At 40.8% G+C, this 19,333-nt stretch overlaps 1 long non-coding RNA gene across 2 annotated transcripts; it reads right to left on the reverse strand.

Annotated features, from left to right (window-relative positions):
* Positions 1-755: 755 nt before the first annotated feature.
* LOC149918213 (uncharacterized) lies at positions 756-18,734 on the reverse strand. 2 transcript variants are annotated; one of them, XR_016466136.1, is made up of 5 exons: positions 18,604-18,734; positions 17,574-17,653; positions 5,521-5,645; positions 2,294-2,352; positions 756-791 (listed from the first exon to the last, which is right to left on the reverse strand). It is a non-coding gene; the product is annotated as an uncharacterized LOC149918213 (long non-coding RNA). The 2 variants fall into 2 exon arrangements; XR_016466137.1 differs by having other exon boundaries at positions 17,538-17,653.
* Between the last annotated feature and the right edge of the window lie 599 nt (positions 18,735-19,333).

The raw sequence follows: 19,333 nt of genomic DNA on the forward strand, positions 1-19,333 counted from the left end.
GAGCAATTACTCAGGTCTCAGTAATGTATGTAAAAGCTGCTCTTGGATGTTTTTGTTGGCTGTGGTTGTCCCTTGACTTTTGAACTCTGCAACTCCTGGTGAGGAGTTCACTGCAACAGAGTTGCAGAGTGCTCCTAAACAAGGGTTCTTCTAAGGATTCAGTTTGAGATCCACATTCCTTCTCTTTTTTTTCAGTTACTGACATGCAGATATTTCTATCTCACCAGTTGGATAGAATCTTAGGCATAAATACAGCGATAGGGAGAAGAAAGCTGCTTATGTATGGGAGGGACCACAAAGAGTCGTTTTAGGGATTTGAAACAATGTGAGCTTGTAAACTTGAGCAAGGACCTTCATGTCATATAGAGATCCATACAGAATTTGTTTATAAGCTTCGTATCCTGTCCCAAGCTAGTGAAATAGGAAACAGTGAGTCAGTCTGAGGTTCTCATGTTATTCAAAACGCATGGAGTGATTACACTGTTGAATGTCTCAAAAAAAAAAAAAAAAAAAAAAAAAAAACCACCCAAAACAGAAATATGCATCTGAACCAGAATTTAATTTTCCAAAAGCCTGAATAAATCTAGCACTATCTCCCAAGATATATACCTTGTCTTTGTTGTGATAATCCTTCTTGAGCCAGGCTAAAGAATATGCAGTGGACCTCAACACTGAGAAGCAAGAGATGCTTTCTGTCCCAGCTGTACTCAACCTTCCTGTGCGTGATGTTGAAGGGCATCAGTCTTCTGCCAACCTGAGTTTCCATGTCTTCTCCCTTTCCATTTGGCTTCCTTTGCACAAGCAGTGGAAAAATGCTTCAGGTTTCTTGTCAGCCCTGCATTAGCTTTGTTTTCAGACTGCTAGTACCAGAAACAAAGCATCTTAGAGCACTGCAAAATATCTGATTGTAAAGAGCCCATTGTACTAAACACAACACAGTATTTATGGCTTTGTTGGCAGACAACACCATGCCAGTATCCCAGCATCTGCTGCAAACCCATGTTTTCATCCACTCCTTAAAGGAGTTACCTGGAAAATAAAGTGCTCAGGTTCCTCATTGCCCTGTTCTGTTCTGGTTCACCACTGTTGTGATATCTGGGGTTATAGTCTGCTTCTCACAGGACCCAGGGAGCTCCAAGAGTGAAGATGTGGGCCTGAAGAATGGACACCACAGGATTTGATGTGGGGCAGGCAGGGAGCACACAGGCTCCAGATGAGCCAGAATTCATATACACTGAACTGAGACCAACTCACGCTCCAAGCCAACACCTGGGAGATGTTTTGCTGCACAGAGCCACAGTCTCAGGATAGTCTCTCTCTGCTCAGTGCTTGTCCTTGTGCTTCTTTGCACCCACCCACCACCTCCTGCACCTTTGGTACTTCCAGGCTTGGATTCTGCATGGCTTTCTCATCATACACAGTACAGTATTGTAGTTGCTGCACAGTGCCTGTCCCCCAGCTTTCAGTCCTTCACTGTATTTCAGACATCCTGTTGTTGCCAGCAGGGCTTGCCCCGATGGCAACGTTTTCTGACATATGTGAAATACAATACACGTCCGGTCTGAAGTCTGATCTGATAATAAGGAAACTGAACCACCAAGAAAAGGAGACAAAATCACTGTGTGGTGTGCCAAAATATACCCCCAGCATCTCAACTTCCTCGCAGACTGCATATCTGCCCCTCTACAGATCTCATAAATATTTTCGTGTTTTCTGTGCTTCCAATTTCTGATTTGTTCAGAAATACAGGAGGGATTCAGTGCTTTCCACAGTATGTAACAGTTAAGCGGCAAGTAGCCAGTTGAAAATAATAGAATTTGGGCACCTGCTAAAAGCTGGTATTGCAGATCACCCTCATGTAACTGGAAAATGCACATTTATATCCATGTAAATTTTTGTTCCAGACAGCTGAGATAAGATTAAAACATTTTATAAATTTGCTTAAGGAAAAAATAAGAGACAAAATGGACTACCAGCATTCCATGCCACCCGGTACCGTACATTAGGACTGTTCAGAAGCAATGGAAAATGCTAACCAAAAGCTTGATATTAAACTGCTACATGTTAGGCCCATCACCTTTTAAAGTTAGCTTTATGGTCTGTTCTGTCATATATATAGTTCTTGAGTTACAAAACTATGCTTCGGGACTCTAATTACATGGGTATTTGCAACAACACATAGTCCCAGTTCAACATTCAAAAATACCGATTTGGAGTTTAGGTCTATGCAAATTGCTTGGGGTGTGATCAGAAAGTGGCTACACAAAAATTAGTTTATAAATAAAAAGCTTACTTTCTGTGTCCCCACGCATCAGGTCAGGAGACTGCACGCTGCTCATTCCCATGGTTCAGCTGAAAAGCAAAACCCCAACAACTCAACTCAGTTATGTTCTGACATTCAATACTTTGGACACCAAAGCAACTGATTTGTCTTCATGTTCAACAAGCACTGGGAATAGCAGATGGATGCTGGTTGTGCCTATCAACAAGTTGTTCTTGTTTCTTGATGGGCAAAGAAAGGAGGAATAATGGCAGAGCTGGGACAATGCTGTGCACAGGCTGCAGTGCCAGGCTCAGTGGTCTAATCACATTCATGAAGGAAGTAAGCACACAGTAAAACAATGGCACATTGTCTTCATCTGACTTTCTTCTGTTGGAATAGCCTGGCTGAAGGCAAGGAGCATCACTGTCCTTGGAGTATCTAAAAGCAATGGTTAAAGTCCCTTTTCTGTCACCTTCATTGCACAACAGAGCTTTACAGGAGGTTGTTACATAGCTTACAACTGTTGGGAACAGTGAATATAACGACATGCTTAGGCCTGATGTGTAACCAGGACTGCTTGAATTAGAATTGGTAATTGAAAGGAGGAAGCACTGAAAAGGAGGCAGGTGCTTCAGGATGTAATATCTAGACATTAGCACTGCCTCAGCAGAATACCAATGCACCAGGGGCAAGAGGGGCAACACCTGACTGATGGATCTGCAGCCAACCCCTGTGTGGCATCCTTCCATTGAATGAGCACTCCGTGGACATCACCCTTTGCATCATCCTCTGGGGCTCCTGCACTTTGGTTCTTTGGTAGTGATCTGCATTTAAAAGCCTTTTGTTTCCCTGAGATCCTGCTCTTGGCTGGGAGACCCTAGGGTGAGTCACAAAGCCACCTGCCGCAGATCAACAGGAAGAGCCACGAAATCCTTCAGGAACAACAAAGGCTGGGAGGTGTCTGTATCCAGTCCGGGCTGCCGGCTATGGGCAGCATTTGCAACCGCGCTGGAAATATGCTTCATTCAGATCATATTTTCTATTTTATACTCTCTTCTAAAATGGGCTTTTTTCCCTCTGATCCTTCAAACACTGAGTCACAGTAGGGCTGATGGAAGACTATTCGTCAAGTTGACTGTTTTAGGAGTTTTGCTGCTTTTTGTTGCAAGATTTATTTGATAGAGGATTTTTTGAGCATTTGATCAGCTTCAGAGCTGGCTATATATATTCTTTCAGTATATGTTTTGGAAAGTAAGCAGGATTTGCTATGGAATTTAGCTGAAAATTATGCTTTCAGCCAGGCCAGGTCTGCTCTCATGCCAAACTTACAGGGCAGATTATTCAAACGCATACAGAATGGCCTAACTCTGCACCCAGTGCAGTCAATTAAAACAAACAAATAAAACAAAACAAAACACACATACCAAAACCAAAAGTCTTCCATCAATTTCAGTAAGAAGCATTACAGCTGATCACTGTGGAAAATTCTGCTCGCACCTATTCTACACTTATTTTAGTGGCAGGCTAAAAAAATCTATACTTGAGTGTGTAATGATTATTCTTATTAGATTTGGTTGTGTATTTCAACATTCAAAATGGTTAAGTGTGAGTATTTACAGAATCAGACCCATGTAAGTAGGAGTCCTGTATTTCTATGTTCTTTGAATCTCCTGCATCCTACTCTGACCTCATATTGCATTCCCATACCTATCAGTATCTCTCAGAGTGGGAACAACATGGAATACGGGTTATCTTTATTTTCATTGGGCATTAGCCTAATTTATGGTGCAGAATGGAACTCACAGTTGGAAACAATACCAACAACAACAGAAAGTTTCTGTCACATCAGATCTAAACTTGAATTAGGTGTCAGCTTGCTGAGCCTTTTGCCTGTGACTTTCATGGTGCATGAAAATGAGTGAGCACAAGGAGCAGGGCATGGAATGAGGAGGACGCGTCACATTTGCTGTAACAGGTAAGACAGATGTGATCTACATGCCAACCGAAGCACCCAACATTGCCCTCCTGTGGTTCAGCTGCTCCTCATACAGTCATCAGCTGTCACTCACAGCCACACACGACCTGACTAATACCCAGCTGCTGCAGCAGCAAAAGAGGACCCCATTACAAATAGACCTGTCACAGTAATTAACAGAGAAGGCACTTACACTAACCTGCACCTTCTGTAACGCAACAGAGCTCAGGATTTGGCTGAACATATTTCCTTCTGTCTTGCTTTCAATGCTGCAAGACATTTAACATTTTGTTTCCCAAGTCCCAACAGTTTTGACATGACTTCCATTTCCTTGCAGAAAGCATTGCTATTTCAGTTGTGTGTTCCTTCCTCACCTCTGCTGCATCTTTATACGTTCAAAATTAATTTCTCCCCTTTGTACCTGCACTATTTACAAGTATGTTTTTCCTCAATTCTGGTACATGCAATATATGCCTACCTGGAGTAGGCTCCAGTCATATCTGGCAAACCTATGCAATCAAGGTCTCACAGGCTACGTTACTCTCTCAGAGACCATAAAAACAACAAAAGAAGTAGTTGGCTGTGAATGAAAAATGAAGATGGTTCTCACACTTCTGTAGCTGGCTGATGTTCTTTCTCCAATTACCATGGAAAATTACTTCAGTTATGGAAAACCTGGGGCTAAATTTCCCAGGTAAATTTCCCTCCTTCAGTTTGATTCATTTGTCACCTTTTTTTTTTTTTTTTTCTTTTTTCTTTTTTTTTCCTTTTTTTGCCAGATACATTTTCTTGGTCAATGGAAGCAGGGAGAGCTGCTGGCAGCCCCCAGCACACACATTCCAAATACTGCAGTGTAACTTTGCAGCTCGGGCTGTAGTCATACAAGGGTAAATGTTTTGCAAGCAGTTTCTCATAATACAGGACATCAGGAAAACCATGGAGTCCAGTGCTTGCACTTGGAAAAAAATCCGCAAAAATAAATCAGGAATGGGCTAAAATTCAATGTCAGCTTACTTCAAATGTCTAATGTTAGGCTCCTAAATCCGTTTCAGCTACCAAGATTAGTAGCTTGATCTTTGCTACCGGTAATCATCCAGCAGGTTCTAGGAAAGCAGCTTATTTCAGCACCTAAATGGGGGGTTTAGAACCTAAATTTAATCTTTCTTGTCTCAAATCTTGCCCTCAGCCAAGGACAAATAAGGGCACCTGGACTTTAAATCACAGTTAGTTTTACTTCTAGGTCAAATACAATCATCAGGAAGGGTCTGATTTTCCATCTCACCTCCAGATCTCACTGTTGCTGCTTAGCTCTACAGCTGGAGCCTCCCAGCACTATCTGCCCTTTGCTGATGGAGATGTGGTTTCTACTTTGCCGTCTGACTGGTAAGCATGATGCCCTGTGGGAAGCTGGAAGATAAAAGTAACAACAAGCATTTCAAATTGGTTAGTTCTAGAGAGGCTTTGTTTTTCTCATCAAGGCCCTCCAGGGTCCAGAAAGGATAACCCCAGGGCATGACTACACTTGAAATCAAAATCTAAGCTGAATCTTCAGCAGAAGCTAGAGCCAGACCAGCAGCACAAATCAAAACCAAATGTGTAACCATATTCCTAGAAAGTCCTCTTTTCAAATAGGAATGTAATTATGACTCATTTTTTCAAGCCTCCCCTACACATGAAGACTGTACCCATTTTGCTAGCCCTTTAAGAAGCTGATTTTTATTTTAATTAGGACAGCCTTTTAATGTCCTTTCAGGTTATTCTCAAATAAACTAACATAGATTTATCTTAATTCTTTTCCTACAGACAGCAGCTTTTGTCTATGGAGCCTTCAGAGTGAACACACTACATATTTTCTATCCGGATTTATTTTAGTGACCTTTTTTGAATAATTTTACAAAGAGTAAGAATCTTCCTGAAATCTATAATTGAATTTAATGTAAGACTTGTATGCTTAAGGGAATGCATGTAGGTCACTCTCTGTGGCACTGCAACGTGAACTGTGGGAAAACACTGTTGGCTGGTTGTAGAGAGGTAGGGAACTGATCCAAAGGGACACTGAAACTACATAAGGAAGAAGCTTACAGCCACCCTATGCAGTGCATCCAGAGGGGAAGAATACAATGCAAGACAATGTAATCTAAGTGAACTAATGCTATGTACTGTATTTTCCAGAGCTCTCCCATACACATGACAGCTGCTCCATAGATTTTAGTGCACACTTGTGGCCAAATACAAAGCTCAGCCACTTTGCAGACCACTTTTCAAGGGTTTCCCCTGGGAGACTGGTGTATAGCCACCTACACAAGTGTCAGGTCACAAATTCAGTGATGGTCACAGCCTGGCTTTGGTTTCACCATCATTTTTTATGATAAAGCAAAGTTAGCAAACTGACGATAAAAACTTAGTGAGAAATCACTGCAGTGGGTAAGATGCAAGATGAGTTTTTTCTTAGTTAACATGGCTAATTTTGCGAAGATTAAAGAACAGTTTGATATGGCACCAAAGGAAGATATATAAGCAAACCTGATTAGATCTGTGGAAACACCCTACCTATGATGGGCAAAAAGCAGAGCTTCACGGCAATTATGTTTTTAATTTCTGCATTACTCAGAGACTTAAAGAAACCTCTCAAAAAAAAGCAGGAAGGGCTGTGCAGATTCCTGGTGATTCATTGATTTCCTTCCTCCCATCCCCAGCTAGAGCTTTATGGGACAAGCCAGCACAAAAGCTCATGATGTTCTGCAGCCATGTAGTGCCCAGCACCGGGCAGATCTCCCAGCTCATTGCCCATCAGCAGTGACATAAGCACTGTCATCCATAGGTACCCCAGGCCTCCTGGCAAGCTTCAGGGCTCTCTGTAAGGAATTCTTCTCATTTAAAACCACGCTCTACATTCCCCTGCGACAGGCATACTGCTGTCATGTGGCTGCCAGCCTTATCATCCTTCCATGGCCTATCTGACAGAAGTCTCTATCATGATTCTGAGAAACAAGGTGATTGAAGACTAGCTCAGAAACCCTACTACAAAAGCAAGATGCAAAATAAGAAAACACGAGTTTAAAATACATCTGAAGCTATTCTATTCTCTGGGCTGTCACACAAGATTTCCCCAAGATGTCTCTAATCTACTAGTACAGATAAACCCAGCAACAGCCTCTCACTGAGCCCTGGCTTCCCAAGAGATTTCCCCTATTCCAGTTAGATCCAAGGCACCTGTTAGGGTGTTGCTATATGAAAGCTAATATTCCAAGCAGCTTAGAATCCTGATTTCCCTTTTATCTTTCCTTCTTTCATACTTAAATAATGCTGGGGGAAATCAAACCTATACATGGCTTAAATGAGCTTGTGATGTTTACAAAGTTGTAAATGAAACAGCATTAGAAACTGCCCTGAGCAGTTTTCAATCTGATTTGTCTAACTGGACCCCAATACCTGTTTAAGAAAAACAAGGTAAGGTTGTGTTCAGAAGGCACTAGGTGACCATGAACCACACCAGGATCCTTGTGTTCCAGCTGACAGGTTGCTGCATAATCTGGCTCTGCACCTCCATCCTTGAGTATCCTGCACACTGGAACTGGGTTGTTTTGGCCCATGTATTTGGAAGCCCTAGACTGTTTGTGTGATGTGATGATTTTGGCAAGACCAGAAAGAATCTGATGTGGCTGGACTAACTTTTTAAGCTTATGCAGGAGAATTTAACTACCAATGCTTTTTTTATTTCTGGTAAGAATATATAGGTAATTAGAAGTATCACTACAGTCAGAGAAAGGGAATGACAGAGCTGGTGACCTGCTTTAAATTTCTTGCCTACAGTAATCGGCCCTGGGGAAGAAATCTCTCTGGGCCGGGGGCTTCAAGTGGGCTTTGGTTGACATTATGCTCTGTCTATATGACATTATCTTGCCCTGTCAGTGTCGAAATCCAACTAACTGACTTGGGAAAGAGCACAGGCAAGCAAGACCTTGCTAAAAATGCCACCCTTGATCTTCTTTTTATCTTCAAGCCATTCACATAAGCTCAGGGAGACAATTTCAAAATAGAAGTTTTAACACACAAATGCTAAAAACAGCTTCGTAGTTTCAGTGTGTTGCCTTTTCATCTTATTGTTCCCTTTATGTCTTGGCTCTTCAATTTTAGAAGTTTTTGCACAAACTAAATCCACTAGACAAATCGACAAATCATTCTGTGTTACAGAATGAGAGGCATCACTTATGTAAAGCCAATGGAATACTCTCAATCGTATTGAAAAGGCAAAATCTGACCTCTAGTCTCTCTAATGCTTGCCCTATTAAGAGCCATAGCAAAATAGCTTCTGGGTTGAATGGAACCTAGATCTGCCCTTAGCTTCCTACACACTTCACTTGCTCTCAAGAATGATCTAACTGCTCTTTTACATTCGCCCTCGCTTGAATGGGATCCCTTACCTGTTCTTGTCCAGACATTGCCTTGTATCCATATATAATTTCAGAGCCTTATCTCTGGGTATGCAGTGGCATAATGCCACCCTTCCTAGTAGAAAGACATGGCTCAGCTCTCAGCAGAATCAGCAACCCTTTTTGCTTTGAGATCCAGTGATGTGAACCAGATACTGATCCATAACTGTGAGGCTTCCTCCCTGATTCCTCTTCTCTTCAGCCTTAAATTCCTGCAGCCTCGCAGGAATCCTGTGCTTTTTCTTCCAAAGCTTTCAAAACAAAACTGATAAAATGAATTTTCTCCCTGCAGCTCTTCAAGGCTTTTTTTAGACAGAGCAATCAAACAGCAAAGGAAAAAAAACAAAACATTTGGCATAATGTTCTGCAAACAGAGGTGTTGGGAGCAATATTGTGAATAAGATAGCAATTGCCAAGCCAGAATAGCTGAATGGTGCCTCTGGTCCTCTGCAATTCTGTGCATTTATGACCACATCTCCTTTTCAAGTATTATTTCCACATATTTTCTTCCAAATAACTACCTGAGTTACTGGAACCAGCTATATATCAAGTTTGTCTTTATGCTTATAGAAGTAAAGGGTAGCTACAGTTCTGGCCTCAGCAAGAAGAAACATCTGAAATTCACAATCAACTTGCTGTCCATCACAGGATCTGCAGAGTGGCAGGGATCAAGGTGATGCCACTGGAGGTCTGGAAGAGGACGTACAGACGCACCTGCACTCTGTAACCATATGCTTTTTGCATTTTGCAGCTCCCAGCTCCTGATCAGGAATTTATTCTTATTCCAGACTGAAACAACTTGAATTAAATTACTCAATAAAATTTCTGTCTACTCCAATTCCATCACTTACATATTTTATAAGGTGAGATTCCTTATCTCTCTCATTTCCAAATCCCGCTGACTTTCCTCATTACAAGTGGATCAGGATGGGATATCACATGCAGAGGGAATGTGCATTATCGTTGTTAATGTGTACATTAGCATATTGATAACTTTTTAATAAAGAAATGTTTCATATGGAAATACTGCCATATTTCCATTTGAAAGTCATATTTTTTAGTTAAAATGGTGGTTAAGCTTCATTCTTTCCTTTTCATTTTCTTTTTGCAACCCTTCCATTCTGAAATCAAAGATGCCAAACCTTCTCAAGGAATTTTCCTACCAGAATTGAGTCTCAATAGCATTAGTATTGTCCAAGTTAGATAACTGGCAAACTCAAAAGTACTGATAGTATCTGTTGCATATATATTACCAGCTCAGGGCTATGTAATAGCCAGAACTAATTGATTTTCTTTCTTTCCAGTCATACAAGCATAAATCATAGTTAATAATTATCTCAAGTCATTTCTACAATAGTAAGTGCCCATAGTACGCATGCTTCCACCCCAAGTAATACATTTGATATTCCTTCTTCCTAGGACAGACAAAAAAACATTATTCTTCATCCTGCCATTAAGCAGGAGATTTAAGCATGTTAAACCAAAGCTCAGACTATGGTGGTACATGATGTATAGTAGAAGGGACTGCGTATATGTGAGTTCCATAGAAAAAGCAGACATTTTTAAAATGTAATGACTAAAATGCAGCCTCCCTGGCTCCCACTGCACTTACCAGGTTGTACAGAGTTGTAACAGCTACCTCATGAGACTCTGTCTAGAAACTGGAGTAACTGAGCTGTGAAGTGCCAGCGCATCTAGAGCTGGTTAATTGGACCTTTGAAATGGATTGAATGCCGACTGTAGTGCAGGCTATAACAGCCACCAAAGGAGCAGGGCTTTGATAGTTTTATGTTTTTTTCGATATAAGCATATGTATATATATATTAAATATATAAAATAAACTGCTATAAAAATATATTATGTAGCTTTATGATGAAAAACATGTTTTACAAAAGCATGAATGAGTATATGAAAACAAGAGCAGCATGGCTGAACATAAGACGTGAACACTTGACAGGTTATTTTGCACAGAGACTTTCAGTAAGAAAAGGTTAAAGTCTTTTGTTTGAAGAATGGTCTGCAACATCCCCAGATGTGATGTAAACAGCACAGTAGCCACAATGAGACACTACTTCCTCAAGGAAAGAAATGATGTTAGCAAATGATGTAAGAGCCTGATACAAACTGAAACAATATCCCACATCTCTGAGATCAGTTGGGGTGTACCCAGTGTGCATCATGGCAGGAAAAGCAAGGAAATGGGGCACCAGCCCCATTCTTCTTCCTGGGAGATGCTTGTAGTAACTTGGGCAGTTCTTATATTGCTCTGTGCCTTGAGCCCACTGGGCTCTCTCGCATCATCAGATGCTGACATGGGACATCATGGTTGTCACAGCCAAAGTTGGGTCCATTTAGATCAACAGAATGAATGCATCAAATAGCACCCCTGTGGGTGTAATTACCTTTCCACATGCAACCAGCACATTTCTCTGTACTGAGCTCCTTGTGTATTTAAATGGAAGTGCCTCTGGCAACAGAGGCAGGTGTACCAGAGCTTGAATAAACATAGAATATGTAGACTCAGATGGGAGACGTGTCCGGTAAAGCTGTTATTTGAATAATTACAGAGGTGTATTGCCTTCTGCAACATATTTTGGTCTTTGCTCTGCTCATTCTTTTCTCAGGAAAAGCTGCTGGGAACTTCTTGAAGGGCAAGAAATGAGCCACTGCTAGATAAGTTAAGCATGTTTGTTTCAAGTAATGCTCATTTTAAGATATACGCCATGTCAAATGTATGTTGGGTTTGTATTAACAAAGCACTACATTGCATACACACACACATAAAAAATTTAAGATGTTTCAATGAAGTTCATAGTGTAGAAAGTCAGGAAGATGGCTGTTAATAATATGTAAGCAGTGCATGGGTTGCAGCATCAGTCCCCATTCCTATAAACCCAGAACCTTTCATAAACATTCTGGTAACCCTTCACAAATCCCATGGCAGAGAGTACTGGCAGGTGATCAGCCCTGGTCTGCCTCAATTCAAAATCACCCTGAGATGGCTGCTAAATTGCTTCATTCTTCCAAATGTGAACAGAAGTCTCTAGAAGGGCTTCCCATTGCAGAGGGTACATCCTCTCTGCTCGCAGCCTTCAAGAGGAGTCTGTCAGGCCCAAGTCAACTGAGGGGAGAAGTGTTTTTTTGTACTTTTAACTCTGAACCTCCTTTTTGCTTTTGGACACCAGCAAGTAACTGTTCAGCTAGGTGAAGAAGTGGACCATAAACAATGATCTCTGCTTCCATGTTTACTTAGGAATGCTATACTTGACAGCACATGTTTCCAGTAGCGGAAGGCTGACTTCCTGATGTCAATATGGTATTTGGCAGCTAACTCATACTCCCCAAAGTAAACTGTGGCACAGCTTGACTGCAGCCTGTGAGGGTCTACAACATTCAGAAGCACTGGCTAAGCTCTTGTTTTTTGACAAATAGTGCACCAAATTGTTCAATACAAAAGAAAGAAGGCTTAGTCACAACCCAAGCAAACAGTGGGCTGTTGTTCCAGTTGTTCCAAAAACACTGACAGCAACTACAGGGATATTTCCTTTGCATACAAATGAATTCTAATAATCTCTGAATGAAGACAGGCTATTGACTATTTTGTGAAATAAATATTTTCCTTATATACCATTGCCCAGCAGATTAAAAAGCAACTAAAGTACAAAGTTGTGCCTAAATTATCTAAAGCTGCAGAATTCCAGGAACTCGTGTTTTGTGAAGCTTCACATGTAGATAGCATCATTAAAAAATGTCAAGGCCATATTTTATTCTACTCCCTTTAAACACATAATAGAAGAAGAACTTTATTCGCCAAAATATCTCCCTGTTACACAAAAGATGCTGCTTCCCTGGGAAAAATTGTGAATTCTGATTTGTTTTTGAAGGAAGTGATTTTTTTTTTTTTTTTTTTCCTGGCAGATCTGATAAAAACAACAGCCAGTGATTATCTAATCTGAAGGTCATGTCACACTCAAACAACTGGAGTATCTACACAGTAGATGGAAATTCTGCTGTCACCACCCATCATGACAACCATCGGCAAAATAGAAGCAATGCTACTGCCTGTCTTCCTGGCACATCCCAAATTGTCTAGGTAGTAAAAATTATTCCCAAGAACAAACAAATAAAAATCTGTAAAATGTGGATAGGCCAGTAAATTTTCAGACCAGAAAGAAACAGAGGTCAAGAGCAAAAGGAGCTACAGCAATAACTATATTTTTTAAATTGTAGAATTTCAGCTATGTTCCATTTAAGAAAGCAAGAAATAAAGTCAGCCTAGCTCTGTGGAACAAATAACCCATTGTGCCAGCAAACGTGTTAACGAAGGCTGGTGTTCCAAGGGTTTGGGTCTTTCCCCTCTCTCCTCTTTCATTTCCTGTGCTTCTACTCTACCCATCCAACACTTTCATTCCCTCCAACACAAACCCTCCCTTATGCACTCCCACCATGCCCCATCCCTCTTACTGTCATGACCCACTGCCTAGGCTCCCCTCTGCCCACCTCTAGAGTACATGCTGGCTGGGCACCAGAGAAGACAAGATACAGGGTCCACAGTGTTGATTTCCCTTCAGTGGGACATTATTTGGAAGTCTCTGTCCTCTACTGAACCAACTATTTTCATGTCATTTTTCATCTTTGAGGTCTTTGCCTCACTGTCAGGTATGGTTGAAGTGACACAAAGAATTCAGAAGCTGAATGAAGAGGGACACGAGCAAGCATGAGGCAGGGAGGTGTAAAACCTGCTTTCCTGAGAAAACTGAGAAGCCACCTACACCCACGGTGCCAAGAATGGAAATTATAGCCAGCATTTCCCAAAGAACCCCATAAGGCCTGCTACAACCTCTCAACAGCCCCAGCTGGCCAGGGACTGGGGGTGGCAGAAAGGAAGGTGACTAGGAGGGGTCTCGGGTCCCTCTGCCTTGGCCCTGCGCATGTTATGCATGTATCCACACCTTGTGGGAGTTTTTGTGCCATGGCCAAGAGGGATAGGAGACAGGGCAGTGACATATCACCACTATCGATGGGGTCACTGGTGGAGAAGAAGTGGACTGAGACTTTCTCCTATGTGGTTCAGGATTAACCAGACACCTCGGCAGCAGGAAGCACAGCAGGACAAGCAAGTGCTGTGATCTACATGGTCCCAGGGATGCCTGCCTCAGCGGGAAGCAGCACGCTGTCATCATGCCCCTTCCTGTTCTACTTTCCACACAGCCAGAGTGCAAAAAGGGTGGCTTGAAACACCCAGCTGGAGCTCAGTGCACAGACAGATGTAACCCTGCTGAGAGTAATAGGCATTAAATCATAATGAAGCACAACGGTTATCAAAATGCGGGGTATGATTTCTTACAAAAAAAAAAAAAAAAAAAGTGTTGGGCAAGAGAAGAAGTTGCTCATTCCTTCAGCCCACACCAGATGGCACCAGCATTTAGTGAAGGCCGCAGTGTGTTGCAGTGTGTTGCTGCTGCTCACAGTGGGCTGAGTTGGGTGTGGAGGTTTTTTTTTGCAATAGTGAAGATATCACTTAAGAAATAAAACCACGGTCACTGTTGGCATGGCACTCTCTGGCTGCCTTCTCCATTGCAGCATGCAGGAAGCCAGAACTAAGAACTACCTATGGCTACCACTCTGATTTCAGGTTTCATTTTCACTTTATTTGCTTCTGAGAGTAATTAGCTCTCTCTTACTTAGTGAACAGTCCTGACATTACTAATTCACTGTAGAAGGAAGGGGAACACTCAATTCACTCAAATTTCTTCAGAGTAAACTTAAGCAGTGTAATTGTTAATTAAACTACCTCATTGAACTTAATGATTTGGAAAAAAAATCAAGAAAACAAAATTACATGGGAGAAAACTTCTCTGTTTGGGTTGCTCTGCTGCTCTGATCAGAACCTCTACACCTGAAATCAAAGATGCACCTTCATCTTTCACATTTTTTGCTGAAATCAGCAAACAGTATTTCCCTAGACCTTTTGTGTTTGTCCTTGTTGTGTTTTCTGTGTTTTTGCAAACCTGGCAAGGAAATGGCAAATGAGAAGGAAAAGTTTTCATAATTAATGATTATGAGAGCAGCTAATTTATGCCACACAGCAGTGCTGGTATGGTTTTCATGCAAGGGCTCAGCATGCACTAGGTCTGGTGGTGGGCTCTGGGGTGTGCTAGAAGGCCAGTTTTTCATTTGTTGTTGTTTTCTTTTTTTGTATTACAGTAAACCTGAGTGGAAAGGAAAGAGAGGCAGAAAATTCTATGCAGGTAGAAAATTCATTAAATAATGACTGGATTCCCACTTATGTCCATCCCCCAGGAAATGACCTGCACAAGGGACCTGCTGAGAAGAGGGGAGGGAATGCTCACTCCTCAGTGAGGACTCAAGTGACACTGTCACAGCTTAACGCCATCATTGTTCCGAAGAAACAACCATTGTGTACTTAATATCAAAGAGTGGTGATTTACATTTCCACGGTGTGTTTAAAAACAGAGGGTTCCATATTTCTTTATGGTGTTTGCATCTAAATTACATCGCCTCCTGCTGAAATTCAAACAGATATACTTGATATGCAAAACAGCTCCAGTCTAATTAAAAGCACTGCAGATAGATTACTCTGCATGCCACATTTGGTATCCAAAGATGGTTTAACCCTGCATGTTATTATGAGTTAGAAAGCAGTTGTATGGGAAGACAATAGCATCACTGGGACTCAGATACAAGGCAGAAAGAAAGATCACAATCTGATAATAATAAGCCTAATAATACAGTCTACTAATAATAAATAGTATAGTCTTAGTGAATTCTGATTTAATTGTAAAATCCCTTTTGGATTCAGACCACAACAGTGCTATCAAAGAGTTGTTCCATTCAGAATACAAAACTCTGCTAAAGATCATAGAATCTTAGAATCCCCAAGGTTAGAAAAGACCACCAAGATCACATAGTCCAACCATCCACCTGTCACGAATATCTCGCACTAAACCACACCTAAATAACTCTTGAACCATGACCACCTCCTTGGGCAGTCTGTTCCAGTGCCTGACCACTCTCTTGGAGAAGTATTCCCTAATTTCCAACCTGAACCTCCTCTGGCATAACTTAAGGCCATTCCCTTTAGTCCTATTGCTAGTTAAATGGAAGAAGAGGCTGACCTTCACCTCAACACAATCTCTTTCAAGTAGTTGTAGAGAGCAGTAACGTCTCCCCTGGATTTAACTCCATTCACCATTCCCTGGGCTTTGCCATCCAGTCAGTTCTTTACCCAGCACAGAGTATACCTGTACAGACCAGAGGCTGCCAGCTTCTCAATGAGAAAAGATGACAACATTTTTCTGAAATGAGCAAGAGGTGATTTTGCACAGAACACCACTGTACATGAACAATTGCCAGAGATTACTGTAGTCACTGTAGAAACTTCTCCATTACTCATGATAACACTGTCAGATATAAGAAAGCACACAAATGGAGAGGACCAAAGACGTGATTTAAATATTGCATCACAGAACAAAACCCTGGGAAAAATGATGAAAAAAAAAGCAGAAAATACCAACACAACTGCTTCAGACCTAATAGAGAGTTCCTAGTCCCGCTCATATTTCAATTGTTTGTAACAAATTAAATGATATTTTCCAAAGACTCACCTACTCACCTATCACGCTGAAGTGATACCCCTAGTACAAGAAGCAATGTACAGTTCAGTAATACAGTTGGTTTCCCCTTAATGTAAAGACTTTCCTTTATGTGCACTAATGCTTGAATTCACAGGATTTTTTTTTTTTTATTAGTGCATGACATATATTAGTTTTGTTAATATATAACTGAAAGGGGAAAAAAATCCCTTGGTTGCTCAATTATTTTGAAGAAATGAAATCTTATTTAAATAGTGGAAATGTTTAAAGCACAATGCAACAAAAGGGCTTTAGCTTTACCAACGTATAATCAGTTGCAGATAATAATGAATGCTAACTTTAGTAGCTGTCAGCAAGTCTCCACAGGAATGATGAACAAGAACATGTATGTGCCACCAGCCAATACTTAGTTCCTACCCAGTGATAGATAGTTGGTCACAGATCAATTATTATTTGATCATGAATTCTATAAGAAAATTTTGCAAGCTTTTTTCATTACTCCTCAAATTTTGGCACATTTGACATCCCGTTCTGTCTCATTCACATGCGTGTTCCCACAATCTTGTTAACTCTGCACCCTTATCTTGGACAGGCTTCATTATATGTTCCTGCTATTAGATATTACATTTTACATAAGATAAAGATTGTGCAATTGCAGTTTCTAAGTAATTCAAAATGAAGAAGAGGAAACGATAAAAAGCTTTTTAGTGACTGAGCACAACTCAATTTTCTTTTGAAATGTGCTTTAAAGATTTTGTAGTGTGGCTCTGACAAACAAGACAGGCTGCTCTCATATATGCTGAAGTTAGTGCTAATGGACTCATTGAGGTAACTGCAAAAAAGAGTTAACGACTAATTACTTCCCCAAATACATTCTTTCTTTGTCAAAAAAAGAAAAAAAGCAATATATCAGAGTGTATCATGAAAACTAGAATTTTTTTTTCAATTAAATCAACTCTTATCATCTGATTAGAGAAAAACAAAATTGCCTTAAATTAGTATTTATTTGTTTAATTGTTTGTTTATTTTAAAAAATCCTTTTAGGACACCAAAAACTTTCTAAGAGCTCAGTACTATTTATATAGAGAATATCATACATTGTGCATGCAGCACATATGAACTCATCTTTGAATCAGGAAATGGCCTGATAGTCTACAGTTTAAAGGAAGTTATAAACCACTGTTTTTGACTTTTCTGGAGCCTTCCTAGCTTATACAATTTAAGGAATTCTTTAGCCTGTTTCACCATACCTGAACAGATCACAGAAATTTTCTAGATACAGATACCTTCAAGAGATGAGTGGAAAAACAGTCCTCAGCCATTTGTGCGAAGAGTGCTATGAACGGGTTTCAGTGAGCAGAGGTATCTGAAATATATTCAAATTAATAACCCTAATTTCAGTAATGCACTTAAGATTCTTGTTTTCATCTTTATGTAAGAAGAGTGCCTTTTTTTAGAAGTCTTACATATACATTTATGTGAAACGAGCATTTCTTTAAAATATCTTTTAGTATGCAGATGCTACTGGCTCATATCTTTCATATGCTGATCTCTTACTTCTATGCAAGCAAACACACTCGTCCTAGCAGTAGTGCAAGTTTAGATAGCAGCTTTTCTAGGAAGGTTCAAGCAAGCTAGTTTGCAGCTGGACGTTTAAGCAGAACTAGTTAGCCCAGTGCTTATCCCATGGGGCTGGAGGGAGCTCATAAGAAAATAATTGCCAGGTTTCTGGTTTACAAGAGGTCATATCCCCTCTTTGAAGGCTTCATTGGGCCCTTGCAAGACTATGGCACTTAGGACTGAGTCAAGGAGGGAGGAAAATAGAAGAAAGGGAGATGACAAGGCAAGGCAAGTTTAATAAACTGAGAAGCTGGAAGAACAGCACTAGGGAAGCAGGAAGCACTGAAGCAGAGCTGCAAGCCATGAGATGCTCAGTGGAACACCAACTTCTATCATGGGCAGCCCTTCTTCACAGGGTCAGAAGCCACTTAGGACAGATTAACTCTAGGATTCAGGGATTGAAAAATATCTAAGCTGGTATGGATAAGAAAAATAGGGTCTGCAGTTGATAAGTGATGAGTGGAAGAGTTGCAAATATTCCGTGTTAGGGCAAGATCACAGAAGAAATAGGATTTTGCATATAGCTAGGATTCTCTTCCATTTGCAGCTTCTGTGAAAAGGCTTTTTCCACTTCAGCTTGCCAATACGTGAGCTAAATAAATATGTGGGCAATGGCAGTCCCTATTCTACAGGAAGCATGTTGGAAAATGTTTGTTCAAATAACACTCAGTGGAACAAAAAATATATTTAACTCACAGTTAAGGGGCCGTGGAGTTCAGCTGCATTTGACCAACTTATTGCATGCTGATTCAAGCCTGCTGAAGAAAAATTGTTACAGTTAAGTAAATATCTACCAATGCCAGCGATGTCACAGCTATACGCAAACATCTTTCAGATGAATTCTTTGGTAAGCAAAATTTTCCATTACGAATGCTTCATTACCCCCTTCGGCTGTGCCTGCCTGTATAACTGCGAACTGCCTCCTACGCAACGGGTCTGTGGGGACAGCATCCACAGAGCAACACAGTGAGGAAACCACACCAGTCCCACATCATGGCACACCTGACAAGAGCAAAACCTACACAAATGCAGAAATAAAGTCTGTGCTGGACACAAGTGTGGTCCACTTATGCTTTAAGATATTACTGGTAATGTTTTTTTGTTTTTTGTTTTTTGTCTAAATATGCTCGGTTTGCCATATGTTCTGCAAACAGCACTGTGACCTAAATGTTACACCATGCCAGCTTTCAAAGCAAAGAAATTGCAGCGATCTTTGAATATGGAATAAAACTCTCTCTGCTTGGCTTTGAGCTGGGAAAAAATACATTGATTGGTTTTGACTTAAATTTTGCATCCACTGGTCTCTGACATCCCAGCATGCTCAGCCTAAATAGTAATGCATCTCAAAACAGGATATTACAGCAAAAAACCAAATTAGCACAGAAACAGTGAGAGTGCAAGGCCCTTTCCAATAGTCCCCTCTCCC

Source organism: Phasianus colchicus, chromosome 4 (genome assembly GCF_987193195.1).
Source record: "Phasianus colchicus chromosome 4, bPhaCol1.hap1.1, whole genome shotgun sequence".
In the NCBI taxonomy this organism is placed as follows: domain Eukaryota; kingdom Metazoa; phylum Chordata; class Aves; order Galliformes; family Phasianidae; genus Phasianus; species Phasianus colchicus.